Raw genomic sequence first — 20,842 nt, forward strand, 5'->3', positions numbered from 1 at the left:
AAGAGCCGGCTCTCATGTCATGAACACATCAGCCGGTAAAGCATGTTCAGCGTGCAGTGATCCGTTGGTGACCGTGTTGCAAATGTGATATGTGTTTTAATTATTACAATGTGGGGAAATCCCACAGTGACACGTGCCTTGTGGTGGTGTGCTGACGGCGGTCAGCTGACAAGCGATGTGTTTTAATTTATTTCCACATGAGGACAGTATGCTGACGTCCAAACCTCATGGTGAAGTTATGTGAGGTCACATTCTACAAGCCACGACAGGTGTTCTCCAGCTGTAACTTGCGAGCACAGATATCTGATCAGCTGCAGGTTGCAGGGACACGCCCACCTTGTCTCTCGTCAGCTCAAAGAAAAAAGGCTCACTCTCTGTTCCTTTGTTCTGTGATTTCAATTTTTTGTATTTCAATTTATTTTCATTTATATAGCACCAAATCACAACAAAGTTGCCTCAAGGTGCTTCACACAAGGTCTAACCTTACCAACCCCCAGAGCAAGCACACAGGTGACAGTGGTAAGGAAAAACTCCCTCTGAGGAAGAAACCTCAAGCAGACCAGATTCAAAGAGGTGACCCTCTGCTTGGGCCATGCAAAACAATTCACAAAACAAATATACAGTCTTCTACTTTAGTATGCGCATGCGCTTGACAAGCAACAAATTTGAAAGTAGCTCCGGATAGTTTGTTTGTTTTAGTGTTTTATTTTGCTGTCATGTGTAAAATCATCTACAACAGGGACGATCTTCTCACACTATGTCATACTGGGCATGGAATGATACACACGATTCCCCTGGAGGTTAAAAAAAACCTTTCAGAGGCTGCCGTGCAGGAGCTAAGCTAAAGGCTAGGAAGCGGAGGTTCAAGCCTGCAGTACCCTTGATCATGATGGGTAATGTTAACTCTTACCCTAATAAATGCAATGGGCTGGTGGCGCTTGTCAGGCATGATCAATCCTTCCGTGAGAGTAGTTTGATTTGTTTGACAGAGACCTGGCTCACGGACGTTACACCGGACTCTGCTGTGGAGCTTCCTGGCTTTACCTTGGTACGAGGGGACAGAGATGGAAAGTCGAGTGGAAAAAGCAAAGTTGGGGGTCTTGCACTTTTTGTAAACAAACAATGGTGTCATCCCGGACATACTTCTGTTAACTGTGTTGTAGCGACATTGAGGTCCTGGCAGTTGGATTAAGACCTTACTATGTTCTGAGGGAATTTAACAGCATAGTCACCATCATTGTTTACATCCCTCCAAGGGTGGAGTCGACAGCTACGTGTGACATCACACATGAAACTGTCGCAAGACTTCAAACACTACATCCTGACGCTCTATTTGTGATTTCTGGTGATTTTAACCATGTTAATATTGCCCCCCATCTGACTGGATTTATACAATATGTGGATTGCACCAAAAGAGAGCAAAAAACTCTGGACTTGTGTTATGTTAATGTCAAAGAGGCTTGTACTGTGTCTGCACTTCCACCTTTGAGTAAATCTGATCATAATATGATTTATCTGAGACCTGTGTATAAGCTTCGTGTACTCACACAGCCAGTAACAAGTCAATTAGGAAGTGGACTCCAGAGGCTTGTGAATCCCTAAGAGACTGCTTTGAATGTACTGACTGGAGTGAAATCCAGAATTTAAAGGACAACAACTGGAGTACTGAAACTGACATCAGCATTGACAGAATGGTGGAATGCACAACGGATTATATTAACTTTTGCATGGATGTTGTTCTTTCCCAATAAAAAACCTTGGTTCACAGCAGACATCAAGCATCTTCCAAATAGGAAGAAGAAGGGGTTTAAGGCTGGTGACAGGGAAAAGTGTAAAGAGATACAGCGGGAGGTGAAAAGGAGTTTGAGAAAGTCCAGCCTGAATTACAAATGCAAGCTGGAGAGAAGGTTGAAGGATAGTAACACCAAGGAAGTGTTGAGGGGGATGAAAACCAATACAGGCATGAAGGGAAAACACTGTCTGCCAGCAGGTGATAGGGAGCAGGCGAATTAATCTGTTTAATAACAGGTTTAATGTAACACCCTCTGCCGCCCCCACACCTGCCTCTCCTCTATCTTCACCTTCACCGGACAGGTACATGTTCCCAGCTCCTTCTGTGTCACCAGAACCTATAACTTTTGCCACTGGCGAGGTGAAAGCTGAACTGAGGAAGCTACATCAATGCAAAGGGTCGGCCTCAATACGTGAGGCTGGGCAGCACCATTTCGGAGCTGCGTTGGAGCTCCTCAAGGAACTGTGTTCACATCCTTCCTGTTTACCATCTACATGTCTGACGTTAAATACCACTCGGACACGTGTCGCATTCAGAAGTATTCTGATGACAGAGCGATTGTGGCGTGCGTCAAAAATCAACCAGGAGGGGGAATACAGAGACCTGATGACAGCCTTCTGTGAATGGAGCACCAAAAACTCACTATCTCTGAACACAAATAAGACCAAAGAAATGACCAACTTTGGCAAGGAAAGGAACTCTATCCAGCCAGTAAACATACATGGACAGGACATTGAGTGTGTGCACATGTACAAATATCTAGGTGTTTACCTGGATAACAACTTGGATTGGAACATCAACACAGACAGCCTCTACAAAAATGGTCAGATCAGGCTCTTTTTCCTGAGGAGGCTGAGGTCCTTTGATGTGTGTAACCAAATGTTGTCTGTTTTATCGATATGTTGTTGCGGCTATCTTTTTCTATGCTGCTGTTTGTTGGGGCAATAACATCTCTGTCAAAAACTGTAATAGGTTGGACAAGCTGGTTAAGAGGGTGGGGTCAGTGGTTGGAGGGTCACTGGACACCGTGGGGGCAGCGGTGGAGAGGTGCATGGGGAGAAAAGTGCAAGCAATCCTCAGTAACACCAGACACCCTCTGTATGAGACTGTCTGCCCAGAGACGCAATAGATCTGTTTCCTCTCCATGCGCTGCAGGACGGAGCGTTTTAGAAAATCCTTCATTCCTGTTACTATCCTGTTACTATTCGATTTTATAATGAACATTGTTGGTTTAAATGTGTGGGGGGTTTAAGCCTTGGGCTTTTAGAGATTTTTATACATATATATTTATTGTCCCTTGTCTGTTAATCTGTACTTGCTACTGAATGACAAGTGAATTTCTCCATGAAGGGATGAATAAAGTATTTATCTATCTATACAGGAAATGTTGCTGGTGTACAGGACAGGAGGGTTTCAGAAACAGACACCATTCACACCTCAAACAGAGAGAGAGAAAAAAAAACAGTATCAGGCATCAGAAAGACAACAAATACAGTATAATTTGTCATCATAACCTAAAAGAAGAACAAAAGAAATACTGATGCCTCCCATACACTAGAAGACTTTGTTAAAACTTTAAAAAGACTTGTCATCTGACCCTCACTCACATCTTAAGACTCAGAGTTGGAGTTTTTAGTCATAGACAAAACTCTGCAAAGACTGGGAATCTTACATAGTCACTAATTACAAGAGTATGGCTAGATTCTTTTAAGATTATTTCCCATCATGCACCTCGTGGAATTTTACTGTATCATAGGTTTCCGTTTTCTGCAATGGTGACCTGTGACTCTACATTAACAATGGAATACATTTGTTTCTATACAAGTCCTGATAACCTCTTTAAAATTGTATCTTTGTATTGACAGTTCCCTGGTGTACATTTGATTGTCAAAGAATAAAAACAGCATAAAGAAGATAATTATAGCAAGAAGTGTTTTTTATGCAACTTTGTACATTTAACAATTGCAAAGTCCATCCATCCATCCATTTTCTTCCGCTTCATTGCAAATCAAAATATAAAGTGCATCATAATGCAATTACATTGTAAATACAGCCAGAATATCAGCATTTAGGTTCATAGCCTTTCAGAACTGTTGTGAAAGTGTAGTGACACGGACCCACAACAGGGGGCGCAAATGAACGGTCAATAGATGAGCCAAAAAGTAATAATTTAATGTTGTGAAATGTGCACAACGAAATACAGACAATCTCAGAATATAATTACAGTCAAATCACAAAGGTGACGTGTGGGCAGGCTCGAGGATAGAAGACGTCTGTCCTGAGAAGAGCCGGAACCACACGATTTCCGCCGCCACTGAACCTGGTGAATACTGGAGCCGCCAAGTCCCGAATTCCCAGGTGATCACCGTCCCCGACTGTTGGATCTGGTACTGCTGGCGAGAACAAAGACAGTCAAGTGTAGGTGTGTGTACACCCAGTAACAACAACGGTGGGAATGCCACCTCCACCTCTCACTCAATATGTAGCAGAGTACCGCAGTGATTCCTCAGGGAAAAAGAGTGCCGTCCAGCACTCACTCAGCTTCCACAGAAAGAGGGACCGGTACTCCTGCAAACACTCACAATATTCAGATATATTGTAAAACAAATGGCTGAGGATATTACCTCCAAAGAAGTACAATATCTCGGCGATGAGGTGGAGATGACGTCTGGGTTTTATGGAGTGCGATGATGAAGAATGAGTGACAGCTGTCAGGAATTAATGAGTGACAGCTGTCACTCCCGGCTGTGTCCGTGGCGGCAGCGCCCTCTCGTGCCTGAAGCCCGCACTTCAGGCAGGGCGCCCTTTGGTGGTGGGCTAGCAGTACCTCCTCTTCTGGCGGCCCACACAACAAGAACACACAGAAATTTCAAGTAACTGTACACAGATCATTTTCATTTGTCACACGTCCATTAGACACTTGGCACTAAACACACACGCACACACACACGAAAAACAGTTTTTTGCCCCCAAGAGCAAAACCATTGGCTGCCAGAAGGTGGGGAACCACTTGTATATTAAACAAACTGAGTTGACCTGTGGAACTGCTAGTTACAGCGATAAACAGCAGCTTCAGCTTCATTAAATGTATTATTAACCCTCTGGGGTCTGAGGGCATTTTTTGGACAGTTCACTCGCCTGGCATAAATGTTTTATTGTTGTTAACAGCTCTCCCTGCATCCCACAATCAAGTTTCATGTCTTTTTTTTTCAGGACAACCTGTGCTTTCAGAATATATGTTTTTGTTGTGTTTTATAAGTGTAATAAAGGTTTACAATCAAAAATAGGTAAGGAAAAAAATAAAGCGAAAAATAATTTTCCACACACATTTATTCAAAACACACAGCAAACTATAATAAACAACTGTTTTGACACTTTATAAAGGTAATTTGAGGTCTTGTGTGAAAGACAGCACAACAAAAAGGTTCAAACAATAAACACATTTTGAACAATATATACAAAATGGTCTATGCGTTTTGTTGTCCATTGATATGGTAAACAGTGCTTTATGCAGAGAAAGCAACGGAGTTATCCAGTAACATTCACATGCAAACTAGTGGAGCAAACCTGATAGTTACACACTCTTTGTTTGAGCACGTGAGATTGTCATGAGAGGCTCTCCGTCTGCTCCTGCTTTCACTGATCACTGTGCGTAATGGCGCAGGGCACACTGAGTATGTACTAATAGTATGTACTCATTGGAGCACCCAGGGGGCTATTCAAACGGGCCAACTAGTAACATATCACTCCTGAAAATGATCTTTGGCTTTTCACGTGAGGTAAATCTGCCTTATGATTGGATTTTGGAAAGCCATGTGACAGTGAACCAATTCCGATTAGACACTCACATTGTGCACGGCATCACACAGCTTCTATGAACAGTACAAAGATGGCCGATGGCTGGCTTGAAAGTCTGCGGAATTAACTTTTCAGCAAAAAAAAAAAAAGTAAGTTCTATCTCATATCATTAAAAAGTTATAATTAGGTAAAGCTTGGTCTTAGCCGTCGTATACGACGGCGTCGACTCCAGAGGCTTAACCTCCTTAGACCAAAAATTAATCCTCCTCCCTTTCTCTCCCCCATCTCTTCCTTCTTTCCCTACCTCCTTCCTTCTTCTCTCCATTTCTTCCTACGCTCCCATCCTTCCTACCTCTCTCCCCAATGCACGACCCCCCCCCCCCCCCCCCCCCCCCACACACACACACCTTTTGCTGCTTGTGACACAAAATTCTTTCTGTAACAGGTGCTAAAAGTGCTGTTATACATTCATGAAAGTGTAAACAAGTGATGTGAGATAATGCAGCGTGTAATGTATGAACAAATATAAGAAAACAACACTTTCAAAAACAGATTCCATAAAAATAACAATATTAAATGTATGAGGTACATTGTATAGCTTTACCCATCTAGAATTTCCTCCGTGTCATGAAGGAGCTGCACAAAGCTTGGCTGCTGCTGTGGAACCTGAGGCGGCATGTGTGTGTGGTGGTAAGATAATGGTGGTGAATGGACTTGCCCTTGAGGTTGTGCTTGGAACACACCATGCGGTGTGTAAGGTGTTCCTGCACCATAGTGTGCATGGTGGGTCAGATTCTGATCTTAATCTTGTATGTCATATAGAACAGTAACAATGGATTTCTTGGCTCTTGGTGTCAATGTCGGATCAATAATTTGTTTCAGCTCAGCTGCCACTTGTTTTCCAAATGTGAACTCTGCATCTGCAGGACTCTTGAAACCAGACTGCACAGTGTTGGACAGCTCTTTTAGCACTACCAGTTTCTGGAGCTCTATTTCAGACTCAGATTTGGCAGTTTTCTGAGCCTTTTTCATAGGCTGCCAATTGACACTGGGCTCAGAGATACTGATGGCAGGGGAAGGGCTGGAAAATCTCAATGGACATGGGCTTGATGTAGACTGGATGTCTGAATAATGCAGTGTTGAGAAAGAGGATTCAGCGTTGGATGATTCCTCATTACTGGGAGACCCATCTATGGATTCCTGGTCCTGGGACCTCACAGGCTGCTCATCATTTTCCAACTGTTAAAGCAATACAGTATTGAAACTTAGTATTTCTGCTAGGTAAATACTCTTCAAAAGTCGTTCACATTGTAAACATTACAAAAAATCTAGATTGTTTTTGGTGATGTTTTGTTTCAATTTCAAATAGTTGCAGAAATGCAAGGTTTGTCTTGAGCCATCTCTGTTTAGAGGTGAAGAGCTCGTCTCCGCTTCCACTCGGCAAAGGTTTCAGGAGACGGCAGTACTGTGTCCTCAAAGACAAGCTCCTTGTTTTCACCTCTCCAACTGTAAATACAGGACAACATACATTGTTGTAGCTTATCCCCATCTGAAAGCTGTCCCTCTGTTTTGAATACATGCGATGGACTTTTTGTTTTTATCAAATACACCTTGAAATACAAATACAAAATACACCATGAGATTCCATTGTCAAAATCTTAAATGAAATAGGGCTAGCTTTAGTGCAGAAAAAGCGGTGACCCAGACTGCACATTAATTGAGACTTATCTTAAAACCAAACCAAACAAACAAACAAAATTGCTCACTGTAATTACAAGCTTCATTACTGATGGTAGAAAATTACATGTATATTGATTGGTATAGTTAAAGCAGACCTGCATTGAAATAAATGTGGTCAAATCTCAGAAAGAAATAGCTGATATGTATTTGTAAGACCCTTATAAATGCAGTAAAGTAAATCTGCAAGCCCAAATTTGTAATTCAGTGGAGAAATCTTCATTTAAAAATGACAAATTTGCAGCTAAAATTTGGCCCTCTGCGAAAACTGTTTGTACATCCGGGTCATTGCAGTGACGTCCGGCAGAAGACGGCGTGCTCCCGCCTTCAGTGCGATCCCGCATTGAAATTGATTTTATCTGTTAGTAATGTTACTGTTATACACATCCTGGTTTCAGCATCCAAAAGTAAGCTGCAATGAATGTGAGATACAGCTCTGCATGCTCAGATCAGCGGCGACATCGACAGCGGGCGACATTCTTCCCCAACGCCTCGCTCTCTGCCTCTGCTGTGCTTAATGAGTCTGCATGCTTGGTAAACGCTGAAGCGGGCCACTCACATCGCCCCCGTGTCTGTTGTGCAGCCGGCACCACGTCCCTGTCTACTGAATGTTTTTCTATTATTGGCCAACCACCAATATTGACTGGTGGTTGGCTCTCACTGCGGTATTGTATCACTTCCTGTTCCGGAGCACAGCGGTGTTTTGCTGTATCTGTTAGCTGTTTAATCTGCGCAGTTAGATTGATCTAGATAACGATTTGTTTCACAGTGTAATCTTCACGTGCCTTAACTAAAGCACTCCCTCTGCTGAATCACCTCTAAATTATTTACACATTATTCACTTTGTGTGTTTTTAGGAATCCGCTAGCTTAGCGCAGCTACTAGTTCTTAGCCGGTTTAGCATGGCGGCTTCTCCTGTCTCTCCCGCACTTTTCTGCTCTGGGTGTGAAATGTTTAGTTATTCCTCGACCTCCTTTAGCAGTAATGGTACTTGTAATAAGTGTAGCTTATTCGTAGCTATGGAGGCCAGGCTGGGCGAATTGGAGACTCGGCTCCGCACCGTGGAAAATTCTACAGCTAGCCAGGCCCTGTAGTCGGTGCGGACCAAGGTAGCTTAGCCGCCGTTAGTTCCCTTCCAGCAGATCCCGAGCAGCCGGGAAAGCAGGCCGACTGGGTGACTGTGAGGAGGAAGTGTAGCCCTAAACAGAAGCCCCGTGTACACCGCCAACCCGTTCACATTTCTAACCGTTTTTCCCCACTCGGCAACACACCCGCCGAGGATCAGACTCTGGTTACTGGCAACTCTGTTTTGAGAAATGTGAAGTTAGTGACACCAGCAACCATAGTCAATTGTCTTCCAGGGGCCAGAGCAGGCGACATTGAAGGAAATTTGAAACTGCTGGCTAAGGCTAAGCGTAAATTTGGTAAGATTGTAATTCACGTCGGCAGTAATGACACCCGGTTACGCCAATCGGAGGTCACTAAAATTAACATTGAATCGGTGTGTAACTTTGCAAAAACAATGTCGGACTCTGTAGTTTTCTCTGGGCCCCTCCCCAATCGGACTGGGAGTGACATGTTTAGCCGCATGTTCTCCCTGAATTGCTGGCTGTCTGAGTGGTGTCCAAAAAATGAGGTGGGCTTCATAGATAATTGGCAAAGCTTCTGGGGAAAACCTGGTCTTGTTAGGAGAGACGGCATCCATCCCACTTTGGATGGAGCAGCTCTCATTTCTAGAAATCTGGCCAATTTTCTTAAATCCTCCAAACCGTGACTATCCAGGGTTGGGACCAGGAAGCAGAGTTGTAGTCTTACACACCTCTCTGTAGCTTCTCTCCCCCTGCCATCCCCTCATTACCCCATCACCGTAGAGACGATGCCTGCTCCCAGACCACCAATAACCAGCAAAAATCTATTTAAGCATAAAAATTCAAAAAGAAAAAATAATATAGCACCTTCAACTGCACCACAGACTAAAACAGTTAAATGTGGTCTATTAAACATTAGGTCTCTCGCTTCTAAGTCCCTGTTAGTAAATGATATAATAATTGATCAACATATTGATTTATTCTGCCTTACAGAAACCTGGTTACAGCAGGATGAATATGTTAGTTTAAATGAGTCAACACCCCCGAGTCACACTAACTGCCAGAACGCTCGTAGCACGGGCCGAGGCGGAGGATTAGCAGCAATCTTCCATTCCAGCTTATTAATTAATCCAAAACCCAGACAGAGCTTTAATTCATTTGAAAGCTTGACTCTTAGTCTTGTCCATCCAAATTGGAAGTCCCAAAAACCAGTTTTATTTGTTATTATCTATCGTCCACCTGGTCGTTACTGCGAGTTTCTCTGTGAATTTTCAGACCTTTTGTCTGACTTAGTGCTTAGCTCAGATAAGATAATTATAGTGGGCGATTTTAACATCCACACAGATGCTGAGAATGACAGCCTCAACACTGCATTTAATCTATTATTAGACTCAATTGGCTTTGCTCAAAATGTAAATCAGTCCACCCACCACTTTAATCATATCTTAGATCTTGTTCTGACTTATGGTATGGAAATTGAAGACTTAACAGTATTACCTGAAAACTCCCTTCTGTCTGATCATTTCTTAATAACATTTACATTTACTCTGATGGACTACCCAGCAGTGGGGAATAAGTTTCATTACACTAGAAGTCTTTCAGAAAGCGCTGTAACTAGGTTTAAGGATATGATTCCTTCTTTATGTTCTCTAATGCCATATACCAACACAGTGCAGAGTAGCTACCTAAACTCTGTGAGTGAGATAGAGTATCTCGTCAATAGTTTTACATCCTCATTGAAGACAACTTTGGATGCTGTAGCTCCTCTGAAAAAGAGAGCCTTAAATCAGAAGTGCCTGACTCTGTGGTATAACTCACAAACTCGCAGCTTAAAGCAGATAACCCGTAAGCTGGAGAGGAAATGGCACCTCACTAATTTAGAAGATCTTCACTTAGCCTGGAAAAAGAGTCTGTTGCTCTATAAAAAAGCCCTCCGTAAAGCTAGGACATCTTACTACTCATCACTAATTGAAGAAAATAAGAACAACCCCAGGTTTCTTTTCAGCACTGTAGCCAGGCTGACAAAGAGTCAGAGCTCTATTGAGCCGAGTATTCCTTTAACTTTAACTAGTAATGACTTCATGACTTTCTTTGCTAATAAAATTCTAACTATTAGAGAAAAAATTACTCATAACCATCCCAAAGACATATCGTTATCTTTGGCTGCTTTCAGTGATGCCGGTATTTGGTTAGACTCTTTCTCTCCGATTGTTCTGTCTGAGTTATTTTCATTAGTTACTTCTTCCAAACCATCAACATGTCTATTAGACCCCATTCCTACCAGGCTGCTCAAGGAAGCCCTACCATTAATTAATGCTTTGATCTTAAATATGATCAATCTATCTTTATTAGTTGGCTATGTACCACAGGCTTTTAAGGTGGCAGTAATTAAACCATTACTTAAAAAGCCATCACTTGACCCAGCTATCTTAGCTAATTATAGGCCAATCTCCAACCTTCCTTTTCTCTCAAAAATTCTTGAAAGGGTAGTTGTAAAATAGCTAACTGATCATCTGCAGAGGAATGGTCTATTAGAAGAGTTTCAGTCAGGTTTTAGAATCCATCATAGTACAGAAACAGCATTAGTGAAGGTTACAAATGATCTTCTTATGGCCTCATACAGTGGACTCATCTCTGTGCTTGTTCAGTGCTGCATAAGACATGGATGACCTCTGATTTCCTGCTTTTAAACTCAGATAAAACTGAAGTTATTGTACTTGGCCCCACAAATCTTAGAAACATGGTGTCTAACCAGATCCTTACTCTGGATGGCATTGCCCTGACCTCTAGTAATACTGTGAGAAATCTTGGAGTCATTTTTGATCAGGATATGTCATTCAATGCACATATTAAACAAATATGTAGGACTGCTTTTTTGCATTTGTGCAATATCTCTAAAATTAGAAAGGTCTTGTCTCAGAGTGATGCTGAAAAACTAATTCATGCATTTATTTCCTCTAGGCTGGACTATTGTAATTCATTATTATCAGGTTGTCCTAAAAGTTCCCTGAAAAGCCTTCAGTTAATTCAAAATGCTGCAGCTAGAGTACTGACAGGGACTAGAAGGAGAGAGCATATCTCACCCATATTGGCCTCTCTTCATTGGCTTCCTGTTAATTCTAGAATAGAATTTAAAATTCTTCTTCTTACTTATAAGGTTTTGAATAATCAGGTCCCATCTTAACTTAGGGACCTCATAGTACCATATCACCCCAATAGAGCGCTTCGCTCTCAGACTGCAGGCTTACTTGTAGTTCCTAGGGTTTGTAAGAGTAGAATGGGAGGCAGAGCCTTCAGCTTTCAGGCTCCTCTCCTCTGGAACCAGCTCCCAATTCAGATCAGGGAGACAGACACCCTCTCTACTTTTAAGATTAGGCTTAAAACTTTCCTTTTTGCTAAAGCTTATAGTTAGGGCTGGATCAGGTGACCCTGAACCATCCCTTAGTTATGTTGCTATAGACATAGACTGCTGGGGGGTTCCCATGATGCACTGAGTGTTTCTTTCTCTTTTTGCTTCCTGTTAAAAGGGAGTTTTTCCTTCCCACTGTCGCCAAGTGCTTGCTCACAGGGGGTCGTTTTGACCGTTGGGGTTTTTCCGTAATTATTGTATGGCCTTGCCTTACAATATAAAGCGCCTTGGGGCAGCTGTTTGTTGTGATTTGGCACTATATAAATAAAATTGATTTGATTTTGATTTGATTTGAATGGAGGTGCAGCCAACTTGGCAAAAGTCCAGAGACTACGCTCACTGTTTTGATGCGGAGTGGCCGGTGACACCTGTTGCTGCAAGGACAGACTTTCCGCAGCGCCGCACGTCTCAGTAATCGGAGCCGCAGAGCTCCGTGGCCGCTGAGAGAGGTTTATATCTTTTTAATGACTTGGATTCTTTGCGGGTCCCGCCTCCGTACCCCGCGACGGTAACACCGGAGGCTAAAGACAGTAGATTTTCAATGCGACACCACTCAATCAAACGGGCGTATGAAAAAGTCCCCCAAAATAATTTTCAAGCACAAATAAAAGAAATGTGTACTCACCAAACGTGCCGCAAGACAATATGACGTTTTTTAAAAAAGTAGATCCTTTTGTATGAGACAAGAAAAAGGTGCAGATGCAAACTGACGTAAATCCACAAATTACAGTTGGTGCGCGCAATGCTGGGATAGGGTCTTTTCCCTGACGTCTCAGCAGCGTCCCGGATGTGATGACAGTTTTGCGCAGGGCTAAATTTTAGCTGTAAATTTGTCATTTTTAAATGAAGATTTCTCCGTTGAATGACAGATCTGGGCTTGCAGATTTACTTGACTACATTCAGAAGGATCTTATGTGTAAATATAAGTCATTTTTTGGTCCAAAGATCTGACTGCATTTATTTCACTGCAGGTCTACTTTAAGTGAAATGTCAATCTACTTAAAACCCTCCATCAGGAATAGCTTATTTTTTGTCCATGATATTAATAGGACTGTAATACAGTACTGTACATAAGCACGCAACAATGCCCAATGAAAACACACACACACACGTTTTCGGGAAGCCCTGCAGGCAGATATTGAATAAATGTATGCCTGGCCACAAATATGAGGTTAGTTATCATCCGCTGAAACATACTCGCAGGTTGATATCACGCACACGAACTAACAGATACGTAATGTAAGCTAAGTAGATAGCTACTAACTACTTATCTAGGTGGTAAACATTTACTCACCAAGGATTCCGTGGCCCACAGCAATATCTGCCCACTTTTTTCTTTCTTCACTCGATCATGGTACAAATGGGAGTTAACATTGTAGAGGCATTCCTGCTCTCTCCACAGCTCCACGAGTTTCTCTTTCTTCTGAAAGGTCCACATAAACTTCGCTGGCTTGTGCATCCCCGCCATGTTTGCAACTTCTTGTTTGGCGCTGGGAGAGTGCACTTATTGGTGGTCCGTAATGGTGACGTCGTATTTCCAATACGACATGACTTAAGACTTGCGAGAATATCAAACATGTTTGATACTGTCTTAATGCCAAGACATGGAAAAGACTGGCTAGGATCGAGTTGTAAGCCCACTGTACACCAAAGGACGGGGATCACGAGAATGGGCAGCAACTCCAGCAAGACTGTCAAGATTTTATTCTGACTTTGGAATCTTGCGAAATCGCATGTAAATTCGTTAGGCGTGAGGCCGGCTTAAGGTGATCGCTGGCCACCAGCTCTAAGCTTCACTAAAAGACCCAGAATGTAGATAAAGCTGAAATGAATTTAAAAGAGTAAAATGCATAGCAATATACTATGCCAGTATGCTAGCCATACGAAAGAGAAAAGTGGGTTCTCTGTTCACTGGACTTGAAAGTCTCTGCAGAATCTGACTGTTTTATTGATGCAGGAACATCATTCCACAGAACAGGGGCACAATAACAGAAAGCTCTGTGACACGCAGACGTTTTATTCACCCTCGGGACACAAAGTACTCCTGCACCCTGAGAACGCAAAGCCCGGGCCGGTACGTAGGGTTTAATTAGGTCAGCTAGGTAGGGAGGGCCGGTCGCCGTGTGATCGTGTCTGTATGTAATTATTAGCATGTCATGAGGGCATGAGTGCCCATCCACATATGTGCATTGCGTGTTCACCAGCTGAGTTGCAGTGCACAGCGGTCAGCTGTTCTAGCAGCGCACTGCACTGGACAGCAACCGGACTCAGAGACCCTCAGCCACAGCTGACAATGTTGGATTCATGGTGTGTGTGTGTGTGTGTTGGGGGGGTGGGGGCGACACACTCCACAAGCCATTTGTGTTTGTGTGTTGGAGGAGAGCACAGCCGGCACAGTCACACCCATGTGTATTGCTGGGTTACGTCGCACTTGTGTTGCACTTAGGCAGTTGTCACAGCTCGATTGTGGTCATCTGTTCTCTACTGTCATGTTGAGAGTGCATTTGGAATTTGGCCGACAAGAGAGGGGTTGAATGGGCACTCGCAGGGCACTCGTTGTCTTTCGGCCACTGGTGTGCAAGAATGGTTGTGGCGACAGCTGTACGAGGTGTTTGAGGTGGCTCCGATTTTTCAGGAGTGGCATGAAATTCCTCCTTTGTGTGCCAGTCAGCTTCAAGCGTGTTATGTGTGAAGGGGCCCTATCCCTGGCCTCGACCGTTCTGGTATGGAAATTTGATTTGTGCTCTGCATGATTGGGGTGGCTTGATTTATGTCAGATGCCCTTCCTGACACAACCCTACTCATTTTTCCAGGCTTGGGACCGGCACTCAGAGTGTACTGGCTGCACACCAGCTGAGATTTATCAAACTTTAAGGTTAACGCCCTGCCTCCTTCTACCCTCCTCATTTATCAGCTCTTGGGGCCAGCACTCAAAATGTACTGGCTGCACACCCAATGTGGCTGAGTTGTAAAGTAAAATAATGTCCAAAATAAAGCTAGGATGTTTAGAAATTTTGTGTTGAAAATTAATTGCAAATAATTTTGTCCTCATCTTTAAATATGTGTTAGCTCTGCTTAATTCAGTGAAGCCTTGTGGTTGCTTTGACTTATTTAAGTTATGTTAATGTTGTGTCAATGTTGAAACTTGGTACTTGATAGATGACTATAACTCAGTCAAACCGACAACATGACTTAAATGCATCAGGTGCTGTGAAGAACTCATTTTAATGGTGTATTCATGCTCATTCATTCATTCATTCATTTCCTGCAAATTATCCAGGTCTGGGCAGTAGATCAAGCAGCTCAGCCTGAATATCTTATATATTCAGTAAAAACTCACAAATCAAAGTTTTCAAAATTGAACTCAATGCTAAATGGATGTAGCTGGGCAAAACATTTGTGATAACTACAACCCCAATTCCAATGAAGTTGGGACGTTGTGTGAAGTGTAAATAAAAATACAATGATTGGCAAATTCCTCTTCGACATATTCAATTGAATACACCACAAAGACAAGATATTTAATTTTCAAACTGATAGACTTTTTGTTTTTGTGCAAATATTTGCTCATTTTGAAATGGATGCCTTCAACACGTTTCAAAAAATGTGGGACAGGGGCAACAAAAGACTGGGAAAGTTGATGAATGCTTAAAGAACACCTGTTTGGAACATTCCACAGGTGAACAGGTTAATTGGAAACAGGTGAGCATGACTGGGTATAAAAGGAGCATCCCCAAAAGTCTGTCGTTCACAAGCAAAGATGGGGTGAGGATCACCACTCTGTGAACAACTGCGTGAAAAAAATAGTCCAACAGTTTAAGAACAATGTTTCTCAATGTTCAATTGCAAGGAATTTAGGGATTCCATCATCTACAGTCTATAATATAATCAGAAGATTCAGAGAATCTGGAGAACTTTCTACACGTAAGCGGCAAGGCCGAAAACCAACATTGAATGCCCGTGACCTTCGATCCCTCAGGCGGCACTGCATTAAAAACCGACATCATTGTGTAAAGGATCTTACAGCGAACATGAACACTTCAGAAAACTATTGTCAGTTAACTCAATTCGTCGCTACATCTACAAGTGCAACTTAAAACTCTACCATGCAAAGCAAAAGCCATACAAATATCCAGACATGCCGCCGCCTTCTCTGGACCCAAGCTCATTTGAAATAGACAGATGCAAAGTGGAAAAGTGTGCTGTGGTCTGATGAGTCCACATTTCAAATTGTTTTTGGAAATCATGGATGTCGTGTTCTCCGGACAACAGAGGAAAAAAACCATCCAGATTGTTACCAGTGCAAAGTTCAAAAGCCAGCATCTGTGATGGTATGGGGGTGTGTTAGTGCCCATGGCATAGGCAACTTACACATCTGTGATGGTATGGGGGTGTGTTAGTGCCCATGGCTTGGGTAACTTACACATCTGTGATGGCACCATCAGTGCTGAAAGGTACATCCAGGTTTTGGAGCAACACATGCTGACATCCAAGCAACATCTTTTTCAGGAACGTCCCTGCTTAAGGCCCCCTGATACAAGCATGACTTTTGATTCATGCACTTGCACGCCTATTGTTTTTTAATTTTCAATTTAATTTCATTTATATAACACCAAATCACAACAGAGTTGCCTCAAGGCGTGTCACACAAGTAAGGTCTAACTTTACCAACCCCCAGAGTAACATTGGTAAGTAAAAACTCCCTCTGAGGAAGAAACCTCAAGCAGACCAGACTCAAAGGGGTGACCCTCTGCTTGGGCCATGCTACAGGCATAAATTACAGAACAATTCACATAACGAATATACAGGAAATGCTGTTGGTGCACAGGACAGGAGGATCGTTGTGACGATCCCACCCGCTGTGTTCCCAGCTGGACACCGTTCTTTGTTCCACCGCCTGCCACATGATCTGCTCTGGACGCTGTGTATATAAAATGATTATTTGGTGTCAGATTAATCAATTTCTCTGCTTATTGGCTGTTGAAAATGGCTCTAATCGCATCCTGAATCACAAAGGACCACTTCAGTTTCAGGCCCTCGCACACGTGCACACCTAACGAGCTGCAGAAAGCATTTTGAGCCATCTAAAAAGCTAATTATTTGTCATGTTTACATTGTCATGGCTTGGTAAAACAGTTGTGTGTTCTTTCCTTCTTGTGTGCAGCTGTTAAAGTGTGTTTTTGATAGATTTAACATCTTGTTATAATCCTTCAGATGAGCTGCGCTCTGATGCGATCCGCTGACATCACCACTCGCTCTGTTCACTTCTTTACTCAACTTGACAAGGTCCACATCGTCTTGGCGATTAAATCGTGCCACGTAGCATGACATTTATGCATGATGCATTTTTTGACCATTTCAAAATTCTCTATGCGCAATTGCATGCACCGGCGCCCCTCTCACGTTCAGTCTGCACCAGCTAAAGATGAGTTTACTCTCCTGCACGACACAGGTCATGCAGGTCATACAGGTCAAGTGCATGAATCAAGGTCATGTAAGTGCATGAATCAAAGTCATGCTCGTGTCAGGGTGTCTTTATTTCAGCAAGAAAATGCCATGCCACATTCTGCACGTGTTACAACAACGTGGCTTCCTAGCAGTGGTGGGCACACTTCCGATAATCCGATAACAGATAATTATCGAAGATAATGTTTTCATTATCGGATTATCTTTTTAGATAACTTTAAATACCATTATATCGGACTAATTATCTTCCGATAAATTGTCGTCCGATAACTTTAAACCGATAATGTAGTAAATCAAGCTGAATAGCGGCAAACATTTTTAAAATTTAAAATCAGTTGAGACCTACCTGTTAAAAGTTTCCTAAGAGATGTATAGTTCTATCCTCTGCAAACAGAAGAGAGCTGCTTTCAGAAGAAACCATTTTATCCTCTGCAGGCAAAGGAGAACTGGTCACACATACAAAAAAAAAAAAAAAATCATTTTCTTTAACACCATACTGATATACTGGCAATATCACCCAAGTCATCCAGAGGCATACATGTTTAACTTATGGTTCAAATTTTAACCAAACTAATTTTGGACAAGTTATTTAAAATTACTGTCATGTCTGAAGTTTTATAAAGTGAAAATATCAGATATATGTTTTAGTTTTAAAGTAATGTGCTAACTTTTAAGGTTTTGTGAGCACATGCTGTGCCCAGCAGTGCATTATGGGTAGGATAGTGTAATCTCAGTACGTTCATGACAGGACAAATGCATTTCAGACACTCTGTTCAGGCTCCACGGACAACACCATTAAACTCTAGTGCCTAAAACTCTCGTGAATATATTCTCTGGGTTTATAGACGTTTTTGTATTTGCATTTGTTAAATTCCACGCATCTTAAATGTAGCGGACACGGATTATCTGGAATTTTGTTTTGGCAAGTTTTCAAGGCCTCTACTGCCATCTACTGGCCAGTAGTGTTCATGGCAGTATTCGCCCTAAGTACTAAGCGTCTGGGCACCAGTAGATGGCAGTGTTCTATTTATTTTGACCCCTGTTATATCAGATGGTTGTCAAATCAACTTTTTGGCTTTGCAAATGGCTGTTTTGTTTTTTTTTACAAATTAAGTTTATAAACAAAACAACAACAATAACAAAAAACATTACAAGACAGCTCTGCAGTGTTTGCACATGCACAGTGCGAGCGGTTGGATGCTTGTAGCTCTTCAGCAGCCAGACCAGAATAATATCAAACAGGTTTGATTTTCATTCGACCATACGATCGGCGATCAGGAGGTGGTCGTGAGATGTTAAACACAGCTTGTTACACCATGTACACTACACGGTTCAGGACATGCAATTGACCTGAAACTCAGTCCAAAAAATTCTCGCACGAATGAAAAATCATCTGAAAAAGGGCCAAAACTCGCCCAGTGTAAAGCCAACATTTATGTGTCAAGACAATACTGAGTGCACGTTTTACAACATCATAAAACGTGCGCACATCATATAACATGCGCACGGCCCTAATAAAACGTGCGCACATTCTCTCCACATGCAAAACATTTTGCGATGACACTTACACTTAGACCTGTCGCCCATTGAAAACGTGTGGTGCATTATGAAGCGCAAAATACGACAACGGAAATTCATGACTGTTGAACAACTGAAGTCATACATCAAGCAAGAATGGGAAAGAATTCCACCTACAAAGCTTCAACAATTAGTGTCCTCAGTTCCCAAACGCTTATTGAGTGTTGTTAGAAGGAAAGGTGATGTAACACAGTGGTAAACATACCACTGTCCCAGCTTTTTTGAAACATGTTGCAGACATCCATTTCAAAATGAGCAAATATTTGACCAAAAACAATAAAGTTTATCAGTTTGAACATTAAATATCTTGTCTTTGTGGTGTATTCAATTGAATATAGGTTGAAGAGAATTTACAAATCATTGTATTGTTTTTATTTACATTTTACACAACGTCCCAACTTCATTGGAATTGGGGTTATAATATAACTATATAATATAACTAATCTCAAGTTATCAACAATGACACTGAATGTTTAAAATTATAACATCACTTAGTCAAAGGAACAAGGTGACTTAACCAAGTTAAGTGCAGTCAACAAATCCCTTTGTTATAGAGTAGATTAATAGAGTAATATGCATTTAAAGTCACTCACAAATTTTATGTCAAACTGTTCACGTGCCTGCATGTTTGGCTTCAAATCAAATATCTGTCTTCAAATCTGTCTAAAATAATTACATGTTATGCTATTATGAGGAAATGGTCTAAATCCAGGATTGGCGGAGTAAAACTCCCACTATACTGCTTCCAACTTGCAAATGAATATGCAATAGAGCAACCTATCTTGCATGTAAATGAGCTCAATGCAGGTGACTATAGCATGCACAGGAGCTGCTGAATTAGGACACTGATCTGCTGCAACCGACAACATCCACACAAATGAAATAGAGTCTATGCTCTGCAGGGAAGTCATGTAGGAATATACCAATGCACCAACAGATTCATACACATCCTGAGTAGAATGTGATTTTTTTTTGTTTTTTTTTTCAACCCTGCAGGTCTGACACAAATGCCGATTTAGTCACAGAAACCTCTCATAGCAACTGAGTTCAGCTTAGTTTTGTTGGAGTATTTCAGTGGTGAAATGGTGCCCGACTGTCTCTGAAATGTTCAGAAACATCTATAAATTATTTATCCATAGAAGGAAATAGCTTCCGAGAGAGAGAGGAAAAAACCTGCATCATCTTGAGTACAATATGCAAAATAAGATTATGTTATAACTGTAGAATTATTGTCATATTCAGCACATCACAGTAAGAATGCATCATGTAAACTGACATTTTATCCAAATCTGACCTCATACATACCTGCAGACATGTTTTGGTAAATCTGTAGATGTGACTTGATGTTCCTTTTGGGTACCGAATTGAACAGCTGCAAAAAAATAAAAAATAAAAATAAAAAATCAAGTCAAATGCTGGAGAGAAAGAATTTCCAATTTGGGAAAGCCGATGATTATCACCTCATGTTGTCTGCAGCGGCATCATCTCCGTGCGCACCGGCTACAGAATGCGCGGGTGTGTCCTCCCTTTCCCCTCCCAGACTCATTTCCTCCTGGGAGGCTGTCGTGGGATAGGGATTGGCAAGAAAAAGAAAGGGGGGAGGAGGGAAGCGATCAAGGAGGTGCCGGTGCTTCCCTGAACAAGTGAAGGTGCTGCGATCAGCAGAATGATGCGTCTCCACTATTCCGGCTGTGACCAAAGTCAAACAGCCCTCACACAGGTGACAAAAAAAATCCTTAAATTGTTACATCATATGCATTCATGCTCTCACACTGCTAATTTCAATGTTTTTTTTATTTGTAATTTAAGAGGACTAAAACTGCAGCAGTAAAAGAATCCGGCGCCTATTCCTGTTTGTCTCGGCGCAGTGCGCACGGTGTCCTGCAGCCTCCTTCACGCTGAGGAGAGCAGCGCCTTCAGACACTGACTTGAAACGACATGCGTGATAGAATAAACGTAATGGGCCAGATTATG

At 42.1% G+C, this 20,842-nt stretch overlaps 1 protein-coding gene across 3 annotated transcripts in view; it reads right to left on the reverse strand.

Moving 5' to 3' along the window:
* The window catches only part of LOC117506497 (potassium voltage-gated channel subfamily A member 2), a 30,635-nt gene extending 10,065 nt beyond the window's left edge, over positions 1–20,570 (reverse strand). The window contains exons 1-3 of one of the 3 annotated variants that reach the window (XM_034166003.1): positions 20,329–20,570; positions 20,174–20,240; positions 13,154–13,159 (exon numbers count right to left, since the gene is read on the reverse strand). The gene's annotated coding sequence lies outside the window, so the exon portion shown is untranslated. The other 2 variants (XM_034166001.1, XM_034166000.1) reach the window with 2 other exon arrangements.
* Between the last annotated feature and the right edge of the window lie 272 nt (positions 20,571–20,842).

Source organism: Thalassophryne amazonica, chromosome 3 (assembly GCF_902500255.1).
Source record: "Thalassophryne amazonica chromosome 3, fThaAma1.1, whole genome shotgun sequence".
NCBI classification, from domain to species: Eukaryota; Metazoa; Chordata; class Actinopteri; order Batrachoidiformes; family Batrachoididae; genus Thalassophryne; species Thalassophryne amazonica.